This window comes from Papaver somniferum, unplaced genomic scaffold (genome assembly GCF_003573695.1).
Source record: "Papaver somniferum cultivar HN1 unplaced genomic scaffold, ASM357369v1 unplaced-scaffold_133, whole genome shotgun sequence".
In the NCBI taxonomy this organism is placed as follows: Eukaryota; Viridiplantae; Streptophyta; class Magnoliopsida; order Ranunculales; family Papaveraceae; genus Papaver; species Papaver somniferum.
This window is the reverse complement of record NW_020622492.1, coordinates 3480834-3501350: the sequence shown is the minus strand read 5'-3', so window position 1 is coordinate 3501350 and position 20517 is coordinate 3480834. Positions and strand designations below refer to the sequence as shown.

At 38.8% G+C, this 20517-nt stretch overlaps 1 pseudogene; it reads right to left on the bottom strand.

The window, feature by feature from the left end:
* Positions 1 to 18835: 18835 nt before the first annotated feature.
* On the bottom strand, positions 18836 to 18935 carry LOC113333826 (annotated as a pseudogene).
* Positions 18936 to 20517: the final 1582 nt, after the last annotated feature.

The window sequence follows — 20517 nt, the reverse complement described above, 5'->3', positions numbered from 1 at the left end:
TTGAACTTATCTGTCACTCAAAAGTCTATCTACTCTATCTTCTACTTCTTGAGACAAAAAGTCGTATGCTATATATAGACTTAGATTATACACATTTGGTATTTCGAGCCGTGTATACCTCGCCTATCTATATCTCGAAATATGTGTTGGTAAGCGTTTCGCTTCGACCATGTTTATCTTTACCTAGTGACGAAAGTCATGATATGTTTCAATCACTTTGAAAATTGCTTTGGCGAAAAATGGTGTAACAACTGTATAACGTCCTCTAAGAATGTTTTCATGGTTGGAATGAGAGTTTAGATTACATGAACAATGATGTAAATAAGTATTATTGTGGAAACACATATGTGCATAAGTCCTATTCCTTGAACCAAAGTTTGCGAACTTTGTTGATCAAGAGAAACAGGAAGAATGACTTGTTGCCAAGTCCGCGAACTCACTCCGCGAACTGCCTAACTTCTCATCCCGAGAAATTATGCTGGAGTTGACAAACTTGTTACGTGAGTACCATTCCGCGAACCCAGTCCGCGAACCGGCGGAAAGTCTTTGCCGAGATTTTCTGCTGGAGTTTGTAAACTCTGCCCGGTTGCTTAAGTCCGTGAACCTAGTGTGCGAACTTAAGAAGGTTATATATCTGCATATGATTTCTGAACTTAAACTTATAAAGACTAAGGAATGAAAATTGCAAACCGTGCTATAAAGTTCATGAACCGATTAAAGTGAATCAAATCATCTTTGCTTCAATTGTGTCTTGTGTAGTACATACGATTTCCTTGCAATTGAACAACTCTCTAACTAGTTCATTTGAGTCACTTGAACTAGTTATGGTGAAGAAGAATATGGTTGGTATGAAATTCTCATATGGCTAACCTTTTGGTTAACTATTGTTGAACCAACAATGTACACGTTTGGGTACGGTTAACAAACCTAGAAACGTACATTTCATTTGTGTATAACAACCTAAGTTTTCGATCTAATGGTTGAGAAATATTAGCTTGAATCTAAATCCTGTTTTCATCTAACGGTAGATATTGTTTGCTTTGTGGCCAAGGCGAAACCCTGATTTGAAAGACTATATAAAGGACACATCTAGTATTATGCAAAACTAATCCCCATACTTCGCGTGTGACATTAGTTTGCGTGCTAGAGTCGTTTATCCTTTAACCTTTGGTTTTCTTCTTCTAAAACCAGGTTAACGACTTAAAGACTTCATTGGGATTGTGAAGCCAGACCGATACTACTTTTATCGTAGTTGTGTGATCTGAGCATATTCTATCGTATGAGTACAATCAGATTGATTGGCTTGAGATTAATATCTCCGATAGGCAAGATATAAAAAGTAGTCACAAACATCTTCGTCTCATTGTTTGTGATTCCGCAACATCTTGTTTCGCTACCATACGATTAAGATTTTTGTGAGGTGATTGATTTATCTAGGCTGTTCTTCGGAAATATAAGACCGGATTATCAATTGGTTCCTGTTCACCTTGATTATTATGAAAAACGGAACAAAAACTTTAGGGTTTTTATGTGGGAGACAGATTGATCCTTTGATAGACTTGTCTGTATGAGACAGATTTGTTTATTGTTAAAGCCTGCGATTTTGGGTCGTAGTAACTCTTAGTTGTGGGTGAGATCAGCTAAGGGAATCAAGTGCGCAGTATCCTGCTGGGATCATAAGCGTAGGGAGTACAACTGTATCTTGGATCAGTGGGACACTGATTGGGGTTCAACTATAGTCCAGTACGAAGTTAGCTTGGAGTAGGCTAGTGTCTGTAGCGGATTAATACAATGTGTGTTCAATCTATACTAGGTCCCGGGGTTTTTCTGCATTTGTGGTTTCCTCGTTAATAAAATTTCTGGTGTGTGTGTTATTTCAGTTTCCGCATTATATTGTTTTATTTTTATAATTGAAATAATACAGGTTGTGCGATAGATCATATATTAGAGTAATCCAACCTTTGGTTGTGGATTTTCATTTATTGATCCTTGGATATTGGTCTTATGTACCATCCAAGTTATTCCTTGTGTTTGATTAAAGACTCGCTGATTTCTATTAGCTCGAGTAAATCAAAACAAGTGAGAGATATTAACTCCTTGAGATACTTTTATCTAGATTGAGTATGACTGTCTAGTTGATTCTCTAGAAAGTATTTCGGAGTTAGTCCATACAGATTGCTAAGCGAAATATTGGGTGGTGTTGTTAGACCCCGCTTTTTCAATTGGTATCAGAGCGGGAAAACACGTTCAAGACCTTACAAGTATGTGTTTGTAGCGATTTGACTCTATGGACAGTAGTGCTATGTCAATAAATGCACCACCAGATCCAGGGATTTCGTAATTTTCTTCCATGAATGATTTAATAAAATCTGTAGAAGAAATTCTATCTAAACCTCCACCAGGTTTAAAATCCCTTGAAGTGTTTTCAGGGCTTGAAAAGAAGCTTGAGAGCTTATCTCTAGATGTTGAGTTATACCTCTAGAAAGAGCAAGAATCTCTTAACATGCTAAACAAGTTATGATGAATAATATTCATGTTGAGGTTGATATTGATGTACTAATCCAATTAGTTGTGATAAACTAAATGAATTACAAGAGGAGTTTAATTCTCAGTCATCTGAGCGTATCACCTCAAAGCATGAATTGATTCGTTGCTCAATTCCTGATACTTCCTCTCAAGATAGTAGTATTGTCTTCTTTTATGAATAATCTAGGACGTCCCTTTTTATCAAAATAGTTTCCCTTCGCAGTACTAAAAACTATCTGCAGAAACTGTTTTTTATAAGTTGGAAAACAAGAAATCAGAAACACAAATCTCTTTGGGTTCTCTTGAACTTCTTTGATATACTAATAAAAACAGTTCCTTGGATTTTTCTCAACACTACAAGATTTAATATTTGTTGGAAAGAAACTCCTTCTTGGTGACATGGTGAGAAAGACATTGTTCACCTCAACACAACTTGTTTGTGTTGAAAATGCATCCTCACCAAGAAATGCCCTGCTATGTATACGGTGAGGGAAGCACAACAACTGGGGCGCATAGATTATATTCGGTAAGGCTGTAGAATTCAATTGGACTTTTACATAAAGGTATGTCTATAAACTTGAGCAAGTTTTATTTTTTTATTACTTGTTTGAGTACTTATAATGATCCATGTACCTTGATTATCGTTCATTTCTACCTAACTTGATCTGTGTTTAAGGTTCTTAAAAGTTTAGGTTTGAAAATAGTAGTTCGGGATGTTTGGACTTCATGGTACACCTACCAGGCATGCATAACATCTTTTAAAATCAAAATCCATGGGTTTAAGTTCGCGGACTTGAAAATTCGTCTGCAAACCTGTATGCATACTTGACGATGATATTCGGTAAACTTGTTCTGGCCGTAACTTCTTCGTCCGAACTCGGAATGACCTCATTCTTTTTGCAGTCTCTTCCTCTTTGAATTATCTTAAAAATGGAGGTGATAATTATTGAATTTGGATGAGTTAAGATTGGTATTTGTCCTGTCTCTTGTTTTTGAGTGTTTTGCTCCGTTTCGTTGCACTTGTTCCACTTCTCTTGAACTTGGGCACTTGGATTCATGGAGCAGTAATCTTATAAGCTCATTTGTATCTTTTACAAGAATATTGTTGGTGAATCACAAAGAAGGAAGTTCAAGAATGGGTAGTAGTACGGATTACTATGGGATTCTTGAATGTTTACAATCATTTTATGTGAACTATGGTGCATGGTCGTTAATGACTTTGTATGTTCTTATTTGAAAATATTTTTATACGCCTTTGGTAGCTATTCTTGGTATAAATCCAGGCGAAAAAGATTGATTCTACTCTCTAAGAAAAAATCATCTTAGATGTGCATTACGAGTTTGTCTTGATGCCTAGGAAACTTCTTGTGAGAATTTATTCTTGCTTTTGAGAAGGATTACTAGAGTTTGGAATAGAAATTATTGTGATTACACATAGCTATGTACATTATTTTTCATCTTCTTGTTCTTTTTTTGGTTTATTGGTTTAAATTCTAAAAATATCTGGAGGATGGTGGTTTGCAGTATTTAATCTTTATGATTTGTTTTATTGCAATTTGTTATGGGATATTGGTGTTTACGTCCGTAAACTATGTTGTCCCGTATTTTGTCAAAAGTAAATTTGTTCATGATCGGTATTCATGTATTGATTTAAGGATGAATAGACTTTTGACATATACAAAAATTAAGCCTATATTGTCAATTCTTTGATGGAAGATAGGTTAAAATCTTTTGTGTTCAAGGATTATGTCTATTAAAAATTGTTATGCAAATAGTGATGGAAGATAGATTGAATACTTGTGTATTCCACAGTATTGATCTTCACTGATCCATATTTTATGTAATACTGTGAGGCTCCGTAATATGTCTTATGTTGAGCACGATACAACCAAATTGATTAATTTTTGATTAGCTTTGTTGGTAGTTCCGTAAGGTACTTTATGTTGAGCATTCTCGAACTAAATTAATCATCTTGTTTGGTTATTTAGTTATTTATCCATAGGTCTTTTTATGTCGAGCAAAACAAATGACAATTAAGTTGATTACTTTTGTAATTATTTTGGTTGTGTATTCCAATTAGATTAATTATGGGTTCTCTTGTAATTAATCTAGTTGAGTATTTTCATACTCCGTAAGATTCCTATTATGTTGAGTATATGAACGACTATCCTAATTCATTTTCTAATGGTTATGTTAGTCGTATGCTCTGTAAGTTCTCTTATGTAGAGCATAATAAATTAAGTTGATTCTTATGTGTTTAATTTGATTGCGTATTCCGATTAAATTAATCATGGGTTTACTTGTGATTAATTTGATTGAGTTTTTGGATATAGAAAATCATTCTCATAGTTTTTGGTGTCCAATCAAAATCCTTCTTTTCTTTTGAAATTAAGGTCGCTCTTGTTGTTCCCTTGGGAATGAAATATAATGGGGGAGAGTTCTTTTGAACTTGTGCTTAATGGTCATATCTTGAGGGGTGTGCGGGGCTGTGGAATTTTAAAGGGGTTATCTTGTATCTTTTAAACTCCTTGATGAATGCTATTAACTTCGGCTATATGATTGCATCTAAATTATATGGTATGTATTTTTTCTTTTAGTCATGAAATGTTTCTTACAGAAATTTCATTATGATCCCGTTTATTGTACCTTTGCCAATTTTATTGACAAACAGGGAGAGAATTAATATGTAGTTCACACTACAAATACATATGGTTTTCAGATCATTATGTAAGGGGAAGTGGTTTCCATGTGACATAGAGTATTGACTAAGGGGGAGTGATACATATCACCATAGTATTATTGTTGAAGTTGTGATACAATTGGACTTTGTCACTGTGTAATAATACTATGACACTGTATAACAATGATCGAGACCGATGCTTTCTCATTTTTATAGCTACGGATCTTCAACAAACGTGATGCTAAACTTACAACCTTTGGGATCATTGGAATACTTGGAAGTGACGAAGATTTCGAGGAATGTTGAAGATTATACATGTGGAATAGGAGCTACTAAAGTTTCTCTATCTTTTTTATATTCCATATGTATTGATAGTTTTGTCACTAAAACTGAGAAAGGGGGAGATTGTTAGAGCATTGATCGGTCGAACTCGCATGCGTTGCTATCTCAAGCATGTTTGTCAATGTTAGTGATCAAAACTATAAGTCTTGATTTCTAGTCTACTATATATAAGTCTTGGACTAGGATAGAAAGTGTAGTTGAGCTCAAGGACTTCATGGCGATTCATCATACAAGAAGAAGAATTACTCAAGGAACCGGTGGAACTTCTCGACAAAAAGGTAAGTGAAGACTTGAAATTATCTGTCACTCAAAAGTCTATCTACTTTATCTCCTACTTCTTGAGACAAAAAGTCGTATGATATATATAGACTTAGATTATACACATTTGGTATTTCGAGCCGAGTATACCTCGCCTATCTATATCTCGAAATATGTGTTGGTAAGCGTTTCGCTTCGACCATGTTTATCTTTACCTAGTGACGAAAGTCATGATATGTTTCAATCACTTTGAAAATTGCTTTGACGAGAAATGGTGTAACAACTATATAACGTCCTCTAAGAATGTTTTCATGGTTGGAATGAGAGTTTAGATTACATGAAAAATGATGGAAATAAGTATTGTTGTGGAAACACATATGTGCATAAGTCCTATTCCTTGAACCAAAGTTTGCGAACTTTGTTGATCAAGAGAAACCGGAAGAATGGCTTGTTGCCAAGTCCGGGAACTCACTCCGCGAACTGCTGAATTTCTCATCCCGAGAAATTATGCTGGAGTTGACAAACTTGTTACGTGAGTACCATTCCGCGAACCCAGTCCGCGAACCGGCGGAAAGTCTTTGCCGAGATTTTCTGCTGGAGTTTATAAACTCTGCCCGGTTGCTTAAGTCCGTGAACCTAGTGTGCGAACTTAAGAAGGTTATATATCTGAATATGATTTCTGAACTTAAACTTATAAAGATTAAGGAATGAAAATTGCAAACCGTGCTATAAAGTTCATGAACCGATTCAAGTGAATCAAATCATCTTTGCTTCAATTGTGTCTTGTGTAGTACATACGATTTCCTTGCAATTGAACAACTCTCTAACTAGTTCATTTGAGTCACTTGAACTAGTTATGGTGAAGAAGAATATGGTTGGTATGAAATTCTCATATGGCTAACCTTTTGGTTAACTATTGTTGAACCAACAATGTACACGTTTGGGTACGGTTAACAAACCTAGAAACGTACATTTCATTTGTGTATAACAAGATAAGTTTTCGATCTAATGGTTGAGAAATATTAGCTTGAATCTAAATCAGGTTTTCATCTAACGGTGGATATTGTTTGCTTTGTGACCAAGGCGAAACCCTGATTTGAAAGACTATATAAAGGAGACATCTAGTATTGTGCAAAACTAATCCCCACACTTCACGTGTGATACTAGTTTGTGTTCTAGAGTCCTTTCTCCTTTAACCTTTGGTTTTCTTCTTCTAAAACCCAGTTAACGACTTAAAGACTTCATTGGGATTTTGAAGCCAGACCGATACTACTTTTATCGTAGTTGTGTGATCTGATCTTGAATCTTCTATCGTACGAGTACAATCAGATTGATTTGCTTGATATTAATATCTCCGACAGGCAAGATATAAAAAGTAGTCACAAACATCTTCGTCTCATTATTTGTGATTACGCAACATCTTGTTTCGCTACCATACGATTAAGATTGTTGTGAGGTGATTGATTTATCTAGGCTGTTCTTCGGGAATATAAGACCGGATTATCAATTGGTTCCTGTTCACCTTGATTATTATCAAAAGACGGAACAAAAACTTTAGGGTTTTTCTATGGGAGACAGATTGATCCTTTGATAGACTTGTATGTATGAGACATATTTGTTTATTATTAAAGCCTGCGATTTTGGGTCGTAGCAATTCTTAGTTATGGGTGAGATCATCTAAGGGAATCAAGTGCGAAGTATCCTGCTGGGATCAGAGGCGTAGGGAGTACAACTGTACCTTGGATCAGTGGGAGACTGATTGGGGTTCAACTACAATCCAGTCTGAAGTTAGCTTGGAGTAGGCTAGTGTCTGTAGCGGCTTAATACAATGTGTTTTCAATCTGGACTAGGTCCCGGGGTTTTTCTGCATTTGCGGTTTCCTCGTTAACAAAATTTCTGGTGTCTGTGTTATTTCAGTTTCCGCATTATATTGTTTTATCTTTATAATTGAAATAATACAGGTTGTGCGTTAGATTATCTATTATAGTAATCCAACCTTTGGTTGTGGATTTTCATTGATTGATCCTTGGATATTGGTCTTTGGTACCATCCAAGTTATTCCTTGTGTCAGATGAAGGTGCAATTAGAGCGTTCTGCCACTGATTACATCAACGCTGCTTTTCCGGAGGCTGAGCTCCAAGCTGAAGGGGTCGTCTTTCCTCTCCTTCCTTATCCATGATAATGGTGTGTCAGTTTTTTTTATCTAAATTTTTTGTTGTATCGTTCCCCCAGCTGAGGGGCCTTTGGATTGTCTCCCTTCCTTGAAACAATGCTTTGTGGTGGTTTGAACCTTTGTTATCTGCAACTTTTAAGATATGTTAGTCATATTTTGGTATCATTATTATTGTACCTATATTATTGCATTAATATCTCGTTTCTAGACGTATTGTGTCTTTTTCTATCGCACATTCAAGTCATCACAAGGTGCTAAGGTATGCTTAACCTTTGGTGGAACATTCAACGTCCTACCTAAGTATACTTTGGCCAGAAGGTACCGTGGTGGCAAAGGATCCTACTTGGGCAATAATTTTCTTGTAACCCTACGCGTTCAGTGCGAAGACTGCTTTACTTCGACAAGGTTTCTCCATAGGGGATATCTTACTTTTTATTATTGCCTCATGAATGGAGTTATCACTCCGAGGATCCGAGTATTGACACATGCGCAGTTGTGTCTTGCCTTGTCTCATCGTCAATTCTGACAGAGGATGTCTATTCTAACCCAATTTAATCGAAATTTCACTTTCCTTTAGAAAAAAGTTTTTTCCATTGATTAGTAAGGTCTATAATACCTTTGATCAGGGATAGAACATGGTGGACTATTGCCCGTTCCTTTCTTCTCCTGAGTAATCACCATTCTTTTGCGGGTAGTACTTCTTTAGGTACATTGCATTCCAAGGGTGTTGTAATACTTCAACTTTGAGGGTCCTTAGGTAGTATGACCCTTTTCCAGCGTTATCGTGTATGATGTAGGGCCCGTCCCATGTCAGAGCTATCTTTCCCCACTCCTTCTTTCTTTGATATGATGGTATCTGACGCAGAACGTATTCTTCGACCATAAAGTTTCTTGGGATGACCCGCTTATTGTATTCCCGTGCTAGCCTTCGTTGATAGTTTACCATTTTTTGCAAAGCTACCTCTCTTCTTTCTTCAAGATCGTCGATTTTTTCTAGCATCAGGTCCGTTCTTAGGTTTTTTTCCCATGCCTCCGTTTTGTTGTTTGAAGTATTATCTCCGTTGGGATGACCGCTTCAGCTCCGTAGGTTAGCAGAAATGGAGTTTCTCCCGTGGCCGCCCTTCTTGTAGTTCAGTAGGCCCACAGGACATTGTGTAGCTCCCCGCACCATCTTTTCTTGTATGCTCCCAGATTCTTTTTAAGGTTCATTGCTATCGTCTTGTTTGTCGCCTCCGCTTGTCCATTGCTCTTAGGGTATATCGAAGTGGACTTGTTTTTCTGTATGTTGAAAATGTTGAAGAACATATCAATGTTCTTTCCTTCCAACTGCTTTCCATTGTCAGAGACTATGGCAGCTGGTATTCCGAACCTGCAGATGATTTGCTCGAACAAGAATTTAAAGACATCTGTGTCCGTAATTCTTGTCAGAGCCTTTGATTCTACCCACTTGGTGAAGTAATCCGTAGCCACAATAAGGTATTTTCACTTCGAGGTTCCATCTATCAAGGGTCCTACGATATCAACTCCCAACTTGACGAATGACCAAGGGCTGATGATTGAGTTTAGCTCCGTTGCTGGTGCTCTAATCTTCCTGGAAAAGCGTTGGCATCTTTCACAGCGCTTAGCCACGTTTTTTGAATTTTCGTCCATGATTAGCCAGTAGTATCCTTGCATCTTGGCTTTTATTTCCAGTGACCTTCTTCCATTGTGATTGCCAACATCTCCGTTATGTATATCATGGAGTATTCTTCTACCTTCGGTTTGTGAGAGGCACCGCATCAGAGGTCCAAGAAATGACCTTCTATACAATATTCCATCACATAGGTTGTATATTGCTGCTTTTGATTCAAGCTTCCGAGCCTCTTTCACATCTTATGGTAAAGTACCTTTGTCAAGGTATTGGTGAATTGGGATTATCCAATCATATTCTGCTTCGTCTTCGTTGCTTTCATCTGACATGGATTGGTCTTTATCAGCCTCGTCGGCTTCATTACCGGGGTCTCTTAACTCTTCGTTTTCTTTTTTCCTTTTATGTTTCTCTCATGCCCGAGTTTGGAAGGCCAAATCCTCCTCACAACCTGAGATTGGTCCTTCTATCGAAGGTTCGTATCTCCTTCCAATTTTTACGGAGGTGGTATTTATGTCCCTTAGCATTGATGATATGAACGCTAAGGCATCTGCGTTTCTGTTATCTTTTCGACAGACATGTCTGAATGTAACGTTGTTGATTTTTGATGCATGATCCTGTGCTAGCTTTAGGTACGAAGATAGTACTGGATCCAAAGTTTGATATTTGAGCTGAATTTGTCTAATGACCAACTATGAGTCATTAGTCAAACGGACATCTGATAAGCCAAGCTCATGAGCCAAGCGTAGACCATGTATGACCGCCTCATACTCTGTGATATTATTAGTGTATTGCTCGAATTCTAACCTGAACGCGTAAATGAGTTGCTCTCCAGTAGGGGTTGTTATTACAATCCATACGCCTGCTCCTTCGTTAGAGGAGTCATCTACAAATATCTCCCACCTTCGTGAATTTTGCGGTTCCAAGAGCTCTTCTGGTTTCGGATTGTCTTCCTCCATTCCTGGGATGTCATCTATCTCCACTTCGTCGTTGATAGGTAAGTCTGCTAGAAATTCCGCTAAGATTTGTGATTTCTCCGCTTTCTTTGTTTCAAAGATTATGTGAAACTGCTTTATCATGGAATTCCACTTTGACACCTTTCCAATTTTCTCTGTGCTGTCGAGGATTTGACTTATCTGAGTCTTTTTGAAGACTCGAATGGTATGTGCATCGAAATATATCCTTAGCTTTTGTGTTGCCACTACTAAGGCATATATGAGCTGCTCCACTTTGGTGCAGTTACGCTCCTCTGAACTGCGTGTCTTGTTGATATAGTATACGGGCTTTTCTCCTTTCCCTTGGTCTCGTACCAATACTGCGCTCAAAGTGTAGCTTGTTGCTGCTAAGTATAAGGTGAGTACCTCACCTGGCTCCGGCTTCTGTAGAATGGGTATTGAAGATAAGTATTTTTTTGACTTTTTGAAAATCTTGTTCGCATTCCGTGGTCCATATGAACATGCTACCTTTCCTTAGTGTATCGAAAAATGCTTTGCATTTATCCGATGACCTTGCTATGAATCTTCCCATGGAATCTAAGGTTCCATTTATCTTTTGTACTCCTTTTAATGTTTGTGGAGATGGCATCTCCATTATTGCTCTGACCCTTTCGCGGTCCACTTCTATTCCTCGCTTAGTTACCAAGTATCCCAAGAATTTTCCCGAGGTTACTCTGAATGTGCATTTCTCCGGGTTCACCTTCATGTGGAAGTTTCTCATGGTTTCGAATATTTCCCTTAGGTCTGACAGGTGGTTTTTTTCTTCTTTTCTTTTGACAAGCATGTCGTCTACATAGACTTCCGGTATCTTGACTATCCATGGTTTAAAGATTTTGTCTACTAATCGCTGGTATGTTTCCCCCGCGTTCTTTAGTCCAAAAGGCATCCTTGTATAACAATACAAACCTCGTGGAGTAAAGAACGCAGTATGCTCCCGATCTTCTTCTGCAAGGGCTATTTAGTTGTAGCCTGAGTATCCATCCATGAAGGATAGTCTCTGGTGGCCTTCAGTTGCGTTGACCATCTGATCAATGTTTGTAAGTGGGTAGATGTCTTTGGGACACGCTTTGTTGAGATTATTGAAGTCGACGCAAATGCGTACGCCTCCGTTCTTCTTATGTACGATGACCATGTTAGATATCCACGTGGGATATCTAAATTCTCGTATGAATCCTGTTGTTAGTAGTTTTTGCAACTCCTTTTCCACCGCTTCTTGGTGAATATCTGCCACTTTGCAGATGCGTTGTTTGAACGGTGGTATCTCCGGTTTGAGCCGAAGATGGTGTGAGACCAAGTTCGGGTCAATTCCTGGCATGTCTTCCATTGACCATGCGAAGATGTCTGCGTATTCTCTTAGTAGCATTTGTAGTTGCATCTCCTCTTACTCTTCTAGTAAAGTTCCGAAGTTGATCATTTTTGGTTCCGTCTCTGTTCCGATGTTGATTTTCTTTGTTGGTTCCACCGATGAGAAGGTTTGTTTCTGAGGACGCTGAGGAGTGCTTTTTTGTAATTGTTATTTGGAAGAGAAGTTCACCTTTGGAGTGGCGAAAGTGCTTGTCTCCAGTGCTGAGATGGCTTCAGGTACTAAGGAGGCTCCGTCCTTCAGTTGCTTGGTGTTTGCCTTTCGTCTTTTTCTTTAGTGTTGTTGAGCAGCAGCTCTTTCTTCGTTGAGTCTGACCTCTGCTAGATTGCATAGCCTTAGTCTTGCTAGTCATCTTTATTTTCCATTTCACCCATGGGTGTGGGGAATCGAAGGTACTGATGGTATGTCGAAGTTGTTCCTCGTAACCGGTGGACCCATAATCTGCCCATGATTACGTTGCAGGGCGAAGGTGCTTCCACAACACAGAAACTTGTATTGGTTACTAGGGGTCCTACGCGTACCTACAAGACAATTTCTCCTTTTAGTCTAGAGACTGCTCCATTGAAACCGTATATTGTGCAAGTGGACGAATCAATTTGCTCAGTTGTCAATCCCATACGTAAATAGGGTTCGTAGAACAATACATTTAGCGAGCTTCCCCCATCAATGAGGACCTTCGTAACATTCCACCCATGTATTGGTAGAGTGATTACAAGTGGGTCATTGTGCATCTCGACTTCTAGGTTGACGTCTCTTGTTGAGAATGTTAATAGCGTGGCCATCCATTCTTCCCAAGTGTTAGTGGGTGGTCCACTTAGCTTGAACACTTCGTGGGTTTCCATCTTTCTCCTGTTTCGAGCTAACTCGAGGATGTCTTCGAGTAACTCCTCCTGTCCTCCGTTGGAGAAGGTGATCATGTTGATATATTTGCTATCATGAGGTAGTTCCACCCTTTTCTTGGGGGCTATCTCAGCATCAACTTGTTGGATTTGCACATACTGCAAGAACTTGGCTTCATCTATGAATCTCTGAATTGTGTTTCGCAGGTGGTAGCATGTGTCTGTAGTATGCCCGTAGTACTAGTGGTACTCACAGTACTCCTTAGCCTCTTTTGTCTTGTCTGGTTACTTCCCCCTAGTGTTAGAGTAAGGAAAACCCGGTTTTGCTCCCTCCTTTCTTAGAATGTATGAGAATGTTGTGTTCAGCTTTGTGTAGACTTTATCTGCAAATTCTTATATCCCTTTTCCTCTTTTGCCATCTCCGTATTTGGATCTTTTATCTCTAGAGATGGTCCTGCCCCCGGCTTCGTTTTATAGCTTAGGTATCTTCGGAATTGGTTCCAGAGAGTTGGTTCGTTGTAGAGCCGTGGTTGCCTTTGTTTGTGCCCTGGTGTTGTCCTTCTGGATTTCTTCAAGCCGGATGTAACGGTCTTGGACAACCCTAAGTTATCCTTCGAAAGCAAGAGCTCTGTTGTGAAGCTCAATGAAGATAGCTGAGGTTCTATCAAGTCCGTACTTATAGAAATTAATGCTAATATCTGGATTGACTTTTCCGATTGCTTGGCACGTTGTTGATGGTGGTTTTTAGTGCAGGGTCAAAATTGTAAAACCCTGCATTTAAATGTGTTATCATCCTGCAAAGGAATAAAATCCATTTGAAAGTGACGAGTGCTCAAACCTCTTTACTTACACACGAACAATTCAATATATATATATATATATATGAATTCATTCAGAATGGTGCGTATAGTAGTAATCCCAAGTATTCTGTGAATTCTATTTTATGCTAGCATTATTAACTAATGCATGACTCGCCTGATATTTTTCCGTGCTATGTTCCCAGCCGAACTCTCAATACTGACATGACATGACGATCAATGCTCACTCTCAGTAGAGTAACATGAATCTCCAAAAGTACTAGTATTGGGATCTGCACAAAAATACTCAAATAAGTTACATCTTTCTGACAAAGAGATCAATACGTTCACACACTTTTAATTAAAGTTAGAACACGCATTTATCCTTAAGGAAAGTCTAGACTGTTAATGTCAGTCTCAGAAACAATGACAGCCACACAGTTTAGCCGCGCGATTTAATAAGCATGGCATATTCCTAGCAGAACTAGGCAATCACTATAGTGACCACCGGCGGGCCCACTGATGCCCTAACCGGTCGAACAGTACAGATACTTCTCTAGCGCCTTCAAACGCCAACCTAAAGAGGGGTGACCGCGCTGTTTTGGGAGAATCTCGAACGAACATAGACTGTTCAATGCAGTATTAAAACTATCACAACCGTCCAACTTCGCCAGCCTGGTTGGACGGATTAGATCATCTCATGAATGATCAGGGAAGCCCAATTTTCCTTCACCCAATCGGTTTCGCACGATAAGGCCATGGAACAATGAAACGATTGCTCAAACCATAGCAGGCGTGATGCTTCCAAGGGTCGCGGAATTCCCATTAATGTCTTAAATCGATCACAACCATCCAACTTATCCAACCTATTTGGATGGATTAGATAACATTTAGGACCATAGGAAGGTGCACATGCGCTCACCGTCAGCCCAACATGGGCTCCACGTGATCGATCATCCCAAAGGAGGATCACTGCTTGCCAAAATGTTTGGCCAAACTCATGTGTGTGTGACTGTTTCAAAACCTAATTAGGGTTTGCGGCAATGCACATCTGTCGTAGTTCGATAATGACCATCCATCTTCACCAGCCTAAACGGAGGGTGTAGATATAGACTCAAGAGGTCCCATAGGTGTCAATTTGATCAAAGTGGGCCCAACTTTGCATGTGATCGGCCGACCTATGCAGACTATATCCAGGCGCCTCGAAACGCACGCCCAAAGGTGGCATGCCACATGGATTTTAAACCTTTGCGGCAATGTACTTCTGTCGCAAATCGATCACGACCACTCATTTTTTCCGGTCAAATTGAGTGGCCTAGATCGAATCTTTGTGGAACAGAGAGGTGTATACATGCACGCCGGCGGGCCATCTCCACGCATGCCTGGTCGGTCCCTCCAAGATTAGCGCCCATGCTTGGAATCGATCAAGCCAAAGAGGAGATGTTGCGCACCTCTAAAAAACCCTAAAGCACATCAATGGCAGCAAATATGTGCCATAAATCATCTCGTCCATCCAACTTTGCCAGCTTGGTCGGACGGCTTGGATTAAAAGTTAGGTGATCAATGAAGCGTCTCAATGATTACTGCCCGCCACTCTGCCACAGGGAGTGATCGACCATATGGTGGCCCGCCCATGCGGCCTTCAAACGATCACTCGAAGATGGTTGGACGTGCTTCCATTTTAAGACGTTTAATCCGTGACTTGTTCAATCAGGCTTCAAAACAACGATGCTTCATACATATCGATTGTTTTGAGATGCTTGCCTAAATGCGACGCATTACATGCATAGAGCATACACGATATTTCATGAATATCAATTCCATAAATAACTTAGTTATTTAACCTGATAGCACCGTATGCTATTTCTTGTGGCGGGTCCCACGACTCGACCCACTCATTCGAGAAATCAAACATGTCACAAACTGGGGGAAAATTACTGGGGTATTGGTCTGGCGGTTTATAGCGTGCGGCGTGCAACGCGCCCATTACAAGAACGTGTCAGGAGGCATGGATGGTTAACGATGATGAGGGAAGTGGGAAAAGGCGTGATCGTGTGACAATTGATAGACACATTTTTGTGTCCGATTTGTCTCGATTCTATATATTGTTAGGGCTCATTTTTGTACTTATTATGGCGTTTTATTTATTTGTAGGTTTTTTTGGCCAATAAACATTTTTGGAAAAAATTGGCTCGAAAAGTTGTCGGAAAGCACCCGGAGGACATTTGCTATTCAGACTCTCACTTTGGATAAGGGGTAACCTAATTACTAAGGAGCATCCCATTTCCAGGCAGTTGCTAATCGCACCCCTACTATGGATAAGGGGAAACCATCTTCAACATTTCAAAAACCAGGTTTTGGCGGGAAAATAGTGCAGTGAAGAACAGTTTTGGAAATCGTGATTTGGAGGAGTTTGAGGTCGATTAAACCTCTGATTTTCATAGGATAGGCTCCTTATGGGTCTAGGAATCTGATATGGGTGTTTAAATCGATTAGACTGGGCTCAATCAACGGATTTTTCTCACAACAGAAAATATGGGAAGTCACGTGTGTGTGACCTGTTTTAGGGAATTTTAGATAGGTTAAAGCGCTGTAAACCTTCCCAAAGATTTGTATCTATCTAAGGAAGAGTTTAGAATAAAAAGGAAAGCTCAGAAACACGTAGAAATCATAAAACAAGAAATTGTCACAACTTGGCCGTGAAGAGAAGGAAAGAGATTTTGGAAGATTTGGGAGAGATTTAATCAGTATTTTTGATATAAATAGATGTGTTAGGTCATATAGAAGAGGTGTCGAGAGTTTGGGAACCTAAGGAGAGCCAGAGAAGAAGAAATCAGAGCTTTACCAAACTCTGTTTCTGCTGTTGCTGCTGAAGAAAAAGAAGAACGCGGAGAACAATTACGCACGGGAAACAGTCGCAGAATAGTGTCGTTGTTTAACAGCTGAAGAACATTAAGCTGTGCAGGGCAGTCGTATTCTAGGGTCTTAAAATCAGCGACAAAGCAACAGTTTTTCTATAACAGTTCCATTGTAACAGCTTTTTTGCAACACCAATACACTGTTGCAAACAGTCTGTGTTATTACTTTTCACTATTTTAATCATCTTTTGAGCAACAAACACATATTTTGAGATCATGATTAATATGAGGAGCTAAACCCCATTGCCGAGGCGATAGAGGAAGCTATTTTTCCAACAAAAAGTGGTATATTCTATTTTATCTTTTTATTTGCAATAATTATATGATTATTTGCCTTGAATTATGAGTGAACATGATTTTTAGTGATTGTGATCTATTTTGATGGAGTATGCTTAGTTTTAAGACTTTTGATGCTTCATGCTTGGTATTTACAATTATTACTTTTGAAAATCTACTTGTTGCAATATTTTAGAATCAAATTAAACAAGAAAATTGCATAAATATAAGTATTGGTTTAATAACTTTGAACTTGGAAAATAGTGGAATCTTAGCCTCAGTGTTTCTTTTAGTATTGATATCATCTTTCATTGAGTTTTCTATAATTTTTAGTGAGTTTCCTATTTTAATATTAGAATTTAAGTCTAATTAATATCCTTCACAAGTCTGAGAATCGAACCACTTTTACCACTATCTACAAATCATATCAATTTTTGGCGCCGCCGACGCGGACTTGTTTTTAGGGTTTTAGATTTATTTTATCTTATTTTTATTTATTTTTATTATTATTTTTGTCCTTTTTTTATGTTTTTGGGTATTTATCTTGTGTCTACAGGTTCTGGATCATAAAGAAAATTGAGCCAAGGAGTTTGGTGATTTCATAAAGACTTGGAGCTAAAGATTAAAGCAAAAAGAACAGAAAAGAAGACAATTTTAGTTTAGGTTTTGTTTATTTTATTAAAAAAACAACATGTATTAGGGTTTATTATTTTTGTAATTTTTCTTTATTTTTTTGGACTTTTGGACTTTGCGACATTTTTTTGATTACCCTACGGAAGGGTACTTTAAATATAAACTGTTTGCAGAGAAGGAGGACAATTACGATATTGTCTCTCCACCTTGGGTTCGTACACTAGACATCGGAGTCACTGGCGTGAGTCGACTACAACCGATTCATCCCCCGTCTGGAACGGGAGGTAAGATTCTAAACACTCGCGAATCCCCTGTCAGCGAGTTACTGGACTCCTTCGTATGCATATATGTTGAGGATTGAATACGGACATTTATTTTTCTATTAAAGGGCAAGGCCTTTCCATACAAGATAAGGGTTCGGATTTCATCACCGTTCTCTTCTTGCCTGCTTTAGGAAAACGTAACCTACGTGAACCTAAGCCTAAAATTTTGACTAGAACGAGACCGATAGGGTAACGAGCTTAACAGGAAAGTCATTCGAAAAATATTGGTTACTCTTTTAAGCATACTTCGAAGTTCTTGATGGTTTCTCTAAGTTGAATGCGTGACTGCGCCGTCTTGTAATACCGGTGAGGCCTTGGGTATCAAATCTCCACCGAGCTTCCCTCGCCTCTATTCAACTTACGTTAACTCGGATTGATTCCATAGGGGTTTGCTTAAATTGTAAAGAATTCTCGTTCGAAGGATTAAAAGCTGGTCTAGAAACAATCTAAGTGGAGCCATCATGCTTTTTGTTTGCTAGAAATCAATAAGTTTGATTTGGTTGAGTCGGCCTTGATCTATGTTTACTTAACCTTCCAATTTAGAAAATTCTACTGTATGTCTGAACGTAAAAGAGACGCACTAGGTATATTTGTTAAAGAGAAACCTAGTAGTTCGAAGCGTCTCGATTACCTTAATCTAGAAAGTCCGGATTTTGAAGAGTCTATTTTTGAACGTTCTTTGACTAAGGAGAGAATCCTTGTTGCTCCGATAGCGCCATAAATGGCAACTTTGAAAGCTTTGTTGAATCCAACTAGGACTACCCGTCCTTCGTGTATTAAGTTAGTTGAAACGGAGGCACCCTATGAACTAAAACCTGGGACCTTATAGATGCTCCCAATCTTTTTAGGGAAAGAAAATGAAAACCCTTATTACCATGTTAGGGATTTTGAGGAAATTTTTAGTACTCTAAGAATTAGAGGCTTAGATGATGATGCTTTGATACTTAGGTTATTCCCATTTTCCCTGAAAGATAAGGCCAAGTCGTGGCTGTATAGTTTGGACTCCGAGTCAATTGAGACATATGAGCAACTTACATCTGCCTTTTTCAATAAGTTTTTCCCTAGGCACAAAACATCGTCTATTAGGACGCAAATATGCACATTTTCACAACAAGAGGGAGAATATTTATATAGGTATTTGGAAAGGTTCAATGATTTATTATCCCAGTGTCCTCATCATGGTTTAGAAAAGGTTAGGCTAGTTCAGATCCTTTATGAGGGTTTAGATTATTCCACAACGACCATGGTTGAGTCTCTATGCACTGGTGGATTTGAAAACCAAACTGTTGATGCGGCGATGAAATTTTTAATGAAATCGCCGAAAAAACCCAGCAAGGGGAAAATAGTAGGGCATCCCAGTAAACAATTCTTTTAAGTAGAGGAAACGTTAATAGGGTGGAAGGAGGCTATGAATCAGATGTCAAAATTGTTGCTATAGCAAAAACGTTAGAAGCCTTAGAAGTGGGCCAGACTAGTGGTAGAGTGGAGCCTTTTTGGGAAGGCAAGAATATTGAAGAGCATACCAATGCTCTTTATAATAACATTAGATTTGATAACCGTCAAAAGATTGACCCATATTCAGAAACCTATAATCCTGGTTGGAGAAACCATCCGAACCTTTCGTGGTCTAAGGGACAAAGTCAAGGTCAATTTAGTAATTCTAATACTCCCCCAGGTTTTGGATATACTAAGAATCCTTCAGGACTAGCTCAGTTTCATAATAAGTCAGATAAGAAAATTCTAAGTTTAGAGGAATATCTCGCCTTGTTAACTCAGCACACTGCAAAATTCCAGTTATCCGTAGAACAAAGTCTACAAGCTAGTAACAGGATAGAACAAGAAAATAGTCAGGCTATTTCCGAGTTAAAAACCCAGGTTGGTCTGATAAGTGATTCTTTGAGAGAAAAAGGTAAGTTTCATAGTCAAACACAACCCAACCCTAGAGGAGTTCATGAATTAGGTGCAAAACCATCGAATCAATTGAATGTTGTTAGAACCCTTAGAAGTGGTATAGTTGTAGACAATAAGGTAACCATGCCCGATAGTGAACAAACTGTAGTTCACCCCTCAGGATCTCACCTCTCAGAACCAGTAGCTGAAGAGACTGATAAAGTTTCTGATGATGTGAATTCGGTTCCTGAAAGGTCTGATTTTAGGCCTAGAGCCCCATTTCCTCAGCTATTAGTACCAACAAAGAAGGAATCGAACTTTAATGACATAGTTGAGGTTTTTAAGAAAGTTACCATAAAACTTCCCTTATTAGATGCAATTAGCCAAATTCCTGCTTATGCCAAGTTCCTTAAGGATATGTGTACGCGAAAGCGAAAACTTAGCGTCCATAAGAAATCCTTTTTAGCTAGTCACGTAAGTTCAATCATTCAAAACACCACAACTCCAAAGTACAAAGACCCAGGTTCTCCTACTATTGCTTGCACAATAGGTAACTTCCGGGTAGAAAAAGCTATACTTGACTTAGGAGCCAGTGTGAACTTACTGCCATTCCATGTATACATACAACTAGGACTTGGTGAAATGAAACCTACTCATATGACACTGCAGTTAGCTGATAGGTCTGTTAAAATCCCTCGAGGTGTTATCGAGGATGTTCTTATTGAGGTCGACAAGTTTATTTATCCAGTGGATTTCGTGGTCCTAGATACCCAACCTGTCCCTGACCCAGAGAACCAGATACCTGTGATTTTAGGTCACCCATTTTTAGCTACGTCTAATGCGATCATTAACTGTCGAAATGGTGTGATGAGTTTAT